This window comes from Nicotiana attenuata, unplaced genomic scaffold (genome assembly GCF_001879085.1).
Source record: "Nicotiana attenuata strain UT unplaced genomic scaffold, NIATTr2, whole genome shotgun sequence".
NCBI lineage: Eukaryota > Viridiplantae > Streptophyta > Magnoliopsida > Solanales > Solanaceae > Nicotiana > Nicotiana attenuata.
Window position 1 is genome coordinate 1,190,075 of NW_017670278.1, and position 9,289 is coordinate 1,199,363.

General features: G+C 44.5%; 1 pseudogene; it reads left to right on the forward strand.

Annotated features, from left to right (window-relative positions):
* Nucleotides 1–5,691: 5,691 nt before the first annotated feature.
* LOC109237139 lies at nucleotides 5,692–9,041 on the forward strand (annotated as a pseudogene).
* Nucleotides 9,042–9,289: the final 248 nt, after the last annotated feature.

The window sequence follows — 9,289 nt, forward strand, 5'->3', positions numbered from 1 at the left end:
TCTCTGTATTCTGCGTCTTTCATTCGTCATTGAATTTTCCTTGTGCAGGCCTGTGACAGGCTGATGTCTGAACTAGTCCGTCAAGGAGCCAAACTTTAGAAAGTTCAGGGTGAGCGAGAATCTCTTAGGCTGCTTAGCGAGGAGAAGGAGGGCGAGTTGCAGCATTGGCGATGTGAAGCGTACCGGTGCTCGAATTATGAGAGTTATTTGATGGAGCTGGTAACCTTATGCAGCTCAAGCTTCGCTTTCTTCGGCCTTTTTAGGTTAACGCCCTTCTTTGTTATATCAGCTGCAGAAAAAGGCGGAGGCTATGGAGTACCTTAAGGGCGATATCGATCGCGTCATAACTTCTTGTGGCGAGCTAAGGGCTCAGGTGCAAGCTCATGTTTTAGAGGAGGCAAATGCCTTGGCCAAGGTTCCTTCCTTCCTAGTCCAGCTCTGCATGGCTCGAGATAATGCCAAAATCCAAGCAGATATGATCGAGAAATTTGAATCCGAACTTTCGAAGACCAGGGCCGAGATAATTGACGCCCGGGCTAAGGCGATGCTAAGCCTAACCAACGCTGATCAGGAGATGGCGATCCCTATGAAGGATGTCGCGGATGCCTAGGCCGAGCTGAAGCGAGCCCTCGACTAGGAGAAAAGGATCGAGGAATATGTCCGTTGCAGATCCCGAAGAGAAGTACTCAAGGAGATTGGTGCGATGGGCTTTATTCTTTCTGATGAATTGGATCGAGCAAGGGCGGATGAGCGTGACGCGTGGTCATTTCTTGCTGACGGGACGGGGAGTGAGCCCGGCGAGTTATAGCCCTTCGGAATGGATCGTAGATTGTGCCGTTTTGTAGCTTCGTTTTTGATATATGTAGAACATGTCTGTTTATGGAGATTGCCTGTAGCCCTTCGGAATGGATGGTAGATTGTGCCATTTTGTAGCTTCATTTTTGATATATGTAGAACATGTCTGTTTATGGAGAGTGCGTCTCCCTCCCCCCCCCCCCTTTTTTTTGCGTGTGTGATATAAGAAGAGATTTTGAAGCCTTACTTCTTCCGCATCTTCAACCGTTATTGCCATCGATCAAGCAGGCCAGTTTCGATGTTTGGTGGGATCCTCGTAGGCCTGGGACCAACCGGGCTAGCCCGGGGCTCCTAGGTGTGATTCCTGACGCGAGCAAGCATTGCGGTCCCTGTGCTTTGTCCGGCCGTTTAGGTCCAGTCTTCGAGTCGTTTTGCGACTCGAGCTGTAATTGACCTTTAAGCTCTTCCCTGTCCGCACGGGCGGGTGATGGTGGCCTTCTTTGCCTCGGGTCGAAGTGACCTTATAAGCGGGTGACCCGGAGGTTCACTCGGCTGGCGATCGTGGCGTTTATGTCGTGCCCTTAGGCATGCTGTAGTTTTGTGCTTATTGCGGGTCCAGTCTCCGGGTCGCTTTGCGGTTCGGGCTGTAATTGACCTTTAAGCGCCTTCGATTTCCCGAAAGGAGGCAGTGCTTTGCACGCTGTTTTGGTCGTTGAGACCTTTCCATATGTGGCCCGGGAGCTTGATTAGTTAACTATTTTTGGATCCGGTCTCCGAATCGGGTTACGACTCGAGCTCACTTTAATCCTCAAGTTGTCAATTTTGGGCTGGCGACAATGGCTCTTACGCTTGTTTGGTCGTAGAGACCTTTTGATATGTGGCCCGTAGGCTTGCTTAGCTGGCGACAATGGCTCTTACGCTATTTTTGCCCGTGGGATTTTTGTAGGCTTGGTTTTCCACTCGTTAAGGTCTTTTTGAAAGATTTTTGCCTGACCTGTCGTCGGTTCTAGAAGAACCTCGATTTCAAGTCGTTATCGGCGATATTTCGAGCACCTTGGAAGGTTCATAGCCCGCTGTTTGCCTGTTGAGGGAAGCCTGTTTTAACCAGTTCTTTTCGAAGTATATTCGAAGTAGTGGCCTGCGATTTTGTTTAGCGATGGTCGGGCATCCCCGAGTCGCGTTATTTTGGCTGTTTCAACCATTTTGGCCGTAGTCATGTGCGTTTGGCCGTAGCCATTTTTTATCCCGAGTGATAGTTGCGGCGTCTACACCGAGGGTATGCCCTTTCGAGGTTCTTACAAATGCGACGTATAGCCTAAACTTCGGGATTTTCATGCCTGTTGAGGTCTTACAGTTTGTCATGCCTGTTGAGGTCTTACAGTTTATCATGCCTTTTGAGGTCTTACAGTTTATCATGCCTTTTGAGGTCTTACAGTTTATCATGCCTTTTGAGGTCTTACAGTTTTTAGGCGATGTAGAATGGGCCTGGTTATGTCGAGTCTGCCCGCTAAGGGTCTTACAGTTTCGGATTTTCCAGCGTATGGTGACTGACGACAGCCTCCAAGTCATCAAGTTGTTTAAGCGTGAAGATCGCTTCTTGTGAGCTCGGAGTTGCCTTGTAGGGGCTTCATGAGCCCGGAGTTCTGATCTTGAGATCATGCGAGTGCCTAATTGTAGGCATTAAGGCTCTGAGTATTTCGGAATGCATTCGGTGGAGGGGGGTCCCTGCCGGGGATACACTTGAGATTTCTTTGTTCGGAGAATAAAATGCCGAGAAAATATCCTTTTATTGCTTGGTATAGATGTACATCGTTTCGTCATTGTGAACTCGATCCGCGCGTGCACGGCTTCTCGGACCGTTTTGGCCCAGCATATAATTCCCGATAGGGGTTTAGTCCGCCGTATCTTGGTCCTCCCGAGGGGGGATGCTCTTAGAGGCAAACCATCGTTCGTTGTTGGGCTATCGTAATAAAGCCCGCGACATCATCGAACCTTCTTCTGGTATGTTGTTCTGCCAATAATCTTGCTGACAAGGTCCCTTTCGGGGCGGAAGCCCGGCTGAAAGGAGAAAATGCGGCGGTCGCCTATATGAGACCTAGGAATCTCCGGGTAGAGTCTTGAGAACCTCCGAATATTCTAGCCAGCTGTCTGCATTCAGGTTAGTAAAAAGAAAACGAAGGAGCAAAGTAGCTCTTTCTTAGCGCGGGGTCTGTAGGCGATGTTTCGGGATTCGGTGTGTCCCTGTCGGCTTATTCCAGTTCTGCCCTTTGCGAGGAATCTCATTCTTTTGTCGAGATGGGACCGTCGGCGCCTTCGGGTAGTGCGTCGGTGGTCGTCTGAATAAGACGTCTATACTTTGCGCTTCCTTTCATGGTGTAAGCCTCGACGTCCCGCTCGAACTCAGGTGGGCTATATCGAGAGAATGGTCTTTTCGGCAATTTGTCATTTGGAATTCACCAAGGATTCGGGATGTGGGGGCGATTTGGTCTGTTAATGCGGACTGCCCTGTTGACTTTTGGCGGTACCGTCATTGTGGGTGACCGAATTTCCTGAATCTATGAACACATGTTTTATTCAAGATGAAGCGGATGAGGGAGAGGTTTACCAATGTGCTGACGCGACGTTGGGGTGGAGTCATGGTGCCCTTCTCCCTGGATGCAAGAGTATCCTTGGGAATATTTCCCTGGATCTGTCTTTGTCCCGGCGGCGAGTATTTTTACTTCCTATGCTATGAGTTCTCGGCGGGCGTCGTAGTTCCTTCAATGTCGCGGTGATACGTCATGGATTGTTTACTTTATCCTTCCCGGTTGTCTTCTTTCCTCGGGGCCAGACTTGAGTTTGACCGTTCGATAGTACTCGGCGACGATTTTTACTGAGTAACACGACTGTCATATTTTCGTGACGGTAGTTATTCGTGGCCCCGCTGCCGCTTGCGTCCCGCGGATCCCGCGTCGGGTTGTGATTCTTTCGAAGGGGCCTTGGTCGAGTAGGCCCGGGTCGCTCCGCGTTCCAGGTTTCCCTTATGGTGACTACGATATTTGACATAACAATGTTGAGCCCGTACTCTGCTGGACGAGGTTCGTCTGCTGGCTGTGCTTCATCGGATCTGGTTCCACTGGAGGTTCACCGAGGACGTCGCCCTCGAACTACTCCCCTACCATTGCGAGGTAGGCCGGATCTTGAGGCGTTCCTCCCATTAGCGGTGCATGGACGGTACTTCCATCTGTTTGGCATTAGTTTCTTTGTGGAAGGCCTGCTTGGGTGTGTTGTGTCTGTAGAGGTTTCTGGATGGTCACTCGTGGCCCCGATTAGTACCGGTGCTGGGTACGGACGCATGGCTAAGTCTCGGCCGGGTATCTAGCTAAGCGTCATTTGAAACGACCTGGAGTCGACGGGTATGATTTGTTTAAACCCCGAGCAAAGGCCAGGGTTATCTGTTCATCCGAAACCGGATGCGATCTCATTCGTCCTACCAGGGAGCAAGATGCGACTTCTTGTGGTGTTTCTTCCTCTTTTTGTTCGGCCTCCGACTTGTCGGTTTCCACCGTTGCTGCTTCGATGGCATCGGCGTATGTTTCTGCGGCGGGGTCATCTTGAAAGTCGCTGTCTTTCTTCGTGCATGCGTGAGCGGTGGTGCGCTCGTCGAGGGAAGCTGTCTCTGGTGCTGCTACGGTGGGGGCCCTCGGATGGCTTTGCAACTGAGCAATGCCAGTTGTTGTGCCTGCAACATTTCAAAAATGACGTGAAGACTAACCTCATGTTCTTCCCGGGCTGGGGTTTTTTGAACTTCCTATCGGTCACTGTGTCGCACGCTTCTGTCGGTGCGAGAAGTTTTGTTGACTCGCTTCTGCGTCCGCTATTACCGGTCCGGATATGTTATCGGGATTCCGTAATGGTGCTCCGGCGGCCGGGATAGCTACACCATTTTCCCCGTGATCTTTGAGACGGTCGTTATCAACTCTGTTTACTGAGCCAGACAGTTTTACCTGAAATCAAAGGATCTTGGACAAGAAAAAAGTGTGAAAGATGATATGCGTTTATGTGATGAAACTAGCAAGAAAATAATCACTATTATTTTTGGCCCCACGGTGGGCGCCAAACTGTTTACTGTGAATGGTAACGATAATTAAATTTGTAAATTGCGACTCTAAAAATACGTGATCCATTCCCGAGCTAGTTGTTAGAGCAGATGATGCTAGTATTATGAATTTTAACGATGGGGCGCGAACTAAAACGAGACAAGGGTCGAACCGAAGGGCCTGCTGCCCGAATACGAGCCTGGCCGATGAGGACTTCGGGGTCGACTTCGAGGTCGAACCCGAGCTATCTAGGATAATCGGGGATAGCCAAGGATGATATAACAGTTAGAGATATAATCACATAAAGCTTTTTATAGCCGAAACTAAGTTATACGATGAAGAACACATATAAAGATGAAGGATATCGAGGTATCCTCAGTATCAGTGAGAGCCACTAAGTTTTAGTAAGAAGAGAGAGAGAGATATTATTGCACTTGTAGAGAAATGGAGCAACATCAGTCCCCTACAAGGTAAGGCGAGTCCCCTTTATATAGGAGGGGAACTCAATTACGAATATATGTATATTTAATTTACGAAATACGGAGAAGTGATGGCTTGACGCGACGCCTCAGCGTAGGCCATTGGATAGGTCGGCCCTGTCAGACTCAACCACGCGTCTTGGGGGCTTTCCCTATTTGTCCTTATCTCGGCCTCGAATCGGGCCTTTACAAGCCCCGAAGGGAGGGCTAAGTTGTGGCTTCATGTCCTCGGGGTCTCGAGGTACCTTCCCGAGATGGCTTAATGGCGGGAAATCAGGCCCTCTGATTTCACCGCGTACAATAATGAAGTGTTGTTATATAGGGATGCTGTTATAGAGATGTCTGACTGTATATAGAGATTGTAGTATTAGAAGTAATACAGTCAAACCTCTCTATAACAACATCTCTATATAACAACCATTAACTATAAAAGCCAAGTTTTTTCGGAACCGATTTTTGTTTTATGTTACGAATATGTCTTCTATAACAGCATTTCGCTATAGCAGCCAAAATATATACGATGAACAAACAAAATTGTTATAGAGAGATTTGATTGTATTGTGCTTAACTTGTATGTTGTAGCAAGAAGAGGGTAGTGGGAGTTGAATCCAGCGTCCAATAACTTTGGTTTCTTACTATGCTCGTAACTTCTTCTTCTTATTTTTTTGTGTGCAAAAAGAGAGGGAAAAACTAAAATAATAGAGAATATTTGCTAAAAAGCATTCCAAACGTCAAAGCCCATAAGGACGGAGGGGAAGAGAAATATGGAGTTAATAGCGGAAAATTATATTTTGACATTATTGTTGTTGTTGTATCGACTACTCCATCCGTTCCAATTTATGTGAACCTGTTTGATTGGGCACGGAGTTTAAGAAAAAATGAAGACTTTTGAAATTTGTGGTCCTAAACAAGTCAAAAAGGGGCTCAGAGTATTTGTGTGGTTATAAAAGCTTCTCATTAAGGGTAAACTTATAAATTTAAGCTAAATTGTTTCCAAATTTAGAAAGGGTTCATTATTTTTGGAATGGACAAAAATGTAATAGATTCACATAAACTGGAACGGAGGGAGTATTTGGTAATTTTCTAAGTTGCTTTTTCTGCTATACGTATGGCTCAATGTGACAGGAGCAACATAAAATGAAATGACTTATCCTTTTTAAAGTACTACTACTAATCTAAAAAGATAAGGGCAAGGTGTGCTCTTGCTTACATAAAATTATAATAGCCCGTAACGGTAAATCACAAACGGGTTTAGGAATTGAATAATGGTGAATAGACAACAAGCTTTGATTAACAAAAATGAAATGAACAAATAGCGCGTTGATTAACATTAACGGGTACTCCCTCCGTTCCAGTTTATGTGAACCTATCTCCTTTTTGGTCCGTTCCAAAAAGAATAAACTCTTTCTAAATTTGGAAATAATTTAACTTAAATTCTCAATTCTACCCTTAGTAAGAAGCTTTTACAACCACACAAATAGTATAGACCCCTTTTTGAGTTGTTTAAGACCACAAATTTCAAAAGTCTTAAAAAAAAAAAAAGGCTCGAGAGAGAGAGAGCGAGAAATGAGCTCGTATTTGCGCAAGAAATTCCAAAATGCTTTTGGAATGCCAAAGATGAGTTTCCGTACGATGCTGAAACTGATGCCTCTGACAACAACTGCAATAAGGAAACTGAAGAGATTGAGCCTAGTAAAGTCGGAATCATGAGAGCCCTTGTCCAGAAAGAAGATCCCTCCGCTAAGGTCTGCTCCCCAATTCTTTACTTAGGAGTATGGAACAATTTAATTACTCTCTCTTGGCATCACAACATTCTAGGGCAACAATTGTAGTTTAACATAGAGAGAAAGGGAACAGATCACCGTGGACCTACAGTCTAGCACTATTGAACAATTACTCCCCAATTCCTACATTTGATGTTTTTCAAGGAATCAACTTGAAGCGGTGGAACCAGGAATTCATATGGGGTTAAAGGGATTCAATTTGTCCTCCACCATTGGCTACCGCACCTTGTAAAAGGAAACACCATTTGCCTGATGCTTAACCCAAAAAAGATTATCTCTTCAGAAAATAGGGGAACTAAAAATCTCAAGTTACTTGAAATCTCTATTTGAGATAACATCTAGCCCAGTCAAATCATACTGCATATTTCCTACATCCCTTTCTCCACTTTTCCTGCTTTATATGCTTGTGGATTGGAAGGAATAGGCTTCTTTTGCTACGTTACAAAAGATGCTGCTGCTTATACATATGAGGATAGAACCTACTTTAATCAGTCTGAAGTGAGTTGTCCAGCTTTTGGATTCTACTGTTTTTCGCGTTAGTCTGACACCGGCTTTAAACTAACCAGTGATGGACGTGTGCCTGTTCAGAACCAATCTAATTTTGGTGTTAAACTAACTAGTGATGGATTTGTTCCTGGTTACTGGTTAGACCCACTTATAAAATAAATAAGTAGCAGGCAACCCGAGGTTTGGTGAAGGGTCTTACCCAAAGGGGTTAGACCCACTTATGTCTATTCAAATTTTTGAAAATGTTGTATCAATAGTCTGATTGGTGTTTCTGCTTGTAAAATGCAGGGTGTGGATGATCAGATGATTCGCAGATTTTTACGAGCTCGAGATCTAGATGTTGAAAAGGCTTCTAATATGTTCCTCAAATACCTGAGCTGGAGAAAGGACTTCGTGCCTAATGGCTGCATATCTCCTTCTTTTTCCTTTTCCAAGTTTTAGCTTATGACATTCGGTGTTTGGGTTTTCGGCATAGAATGCCAAATGAGCAAGAGAAGTTTGTTGCCATTGGAGACCTGGAAGGATGGGGATATGCTAATAGCGATATTCGTGGATATTTAGCTGCTCTTTCAATATTGCAGGTTCGTTTCCCAGCATGTTACTCAAGACACAACTAACCAATATAATCATAATTTGTAACATCATCTTTCTTTCTCTTTGTGTCAACTTCAGGACTGCTACCCTGAGCGGCTAGGCAAGCTATTTATAGTCCATGTCCCTTACATATTTATGACTGCATGGAAAGCTATTTACCCTTTCATCGACAGCAAAACAAAGAAAAAGGTAACTAGTATGACTGCATGGAAGGTTATTGACCCTTTATTGACAGCCAAAAAAAAAAGGTGAAATTAGTATCCTCTTGAAGATGTTATCAGTACTTCATAAAGAAATTCAACCCGATAACAAAAGCCCTATATTTCCTCTCTTTAAACTTTGAAGAAAGAAACTACCAAAGAACTCACAGGAGTTTCTGCAATCTTTCTGAAGTATCTTCATTTATCTGCATCATGCCCTTAAGTGGGTGACGTTTGAATTGGTTCTATTCACCTCCTTAATCCATTTTTTCCTTTTGTGGGTGGGGTTGGGGGTTATGGACTTAGATTCTAAAATTTAATGAATACTTTTGTCTGAAAAATCTTCTTTCTGGGACCAACTCTGTTGGGAAACTATTACTGTAACTTCTCCTAGCGTAAACATAATGCTAAAAGCATGCATAGACAGAGTAATATATGAATTTGATCCATTTTATTGTTTTTCTTCTCTTTGAAACATTTGTGCAGATTATTTTTGTTGAAAACAAAAAATTGAGATCAACTCTTCTGCGAGACATTGATGATGACCAACTATCTGACATATATGCTGGCAAATTACCATTAGTTCCTATTCATCACTGCTAAATGCAATGCTAAACTGGTCTTGCTTGTCCCTTCAGCTTGGGCATGACAAACTGTCATTGCAATGCCCTTATTCAGGAAGCTATAATTGCAGTGGTTTACTTATGACTTAATGCCCTAGGAGCCATTACAACCACATATTCTCATTTCTAAATGATTCGTGGATTATATTGTATTTTTATTGTCTTTTAACTGGTTCTCCAAATTAAATGCAAACTGTTCAGGAATGTTAGCCAAACTTCATGAGTAGA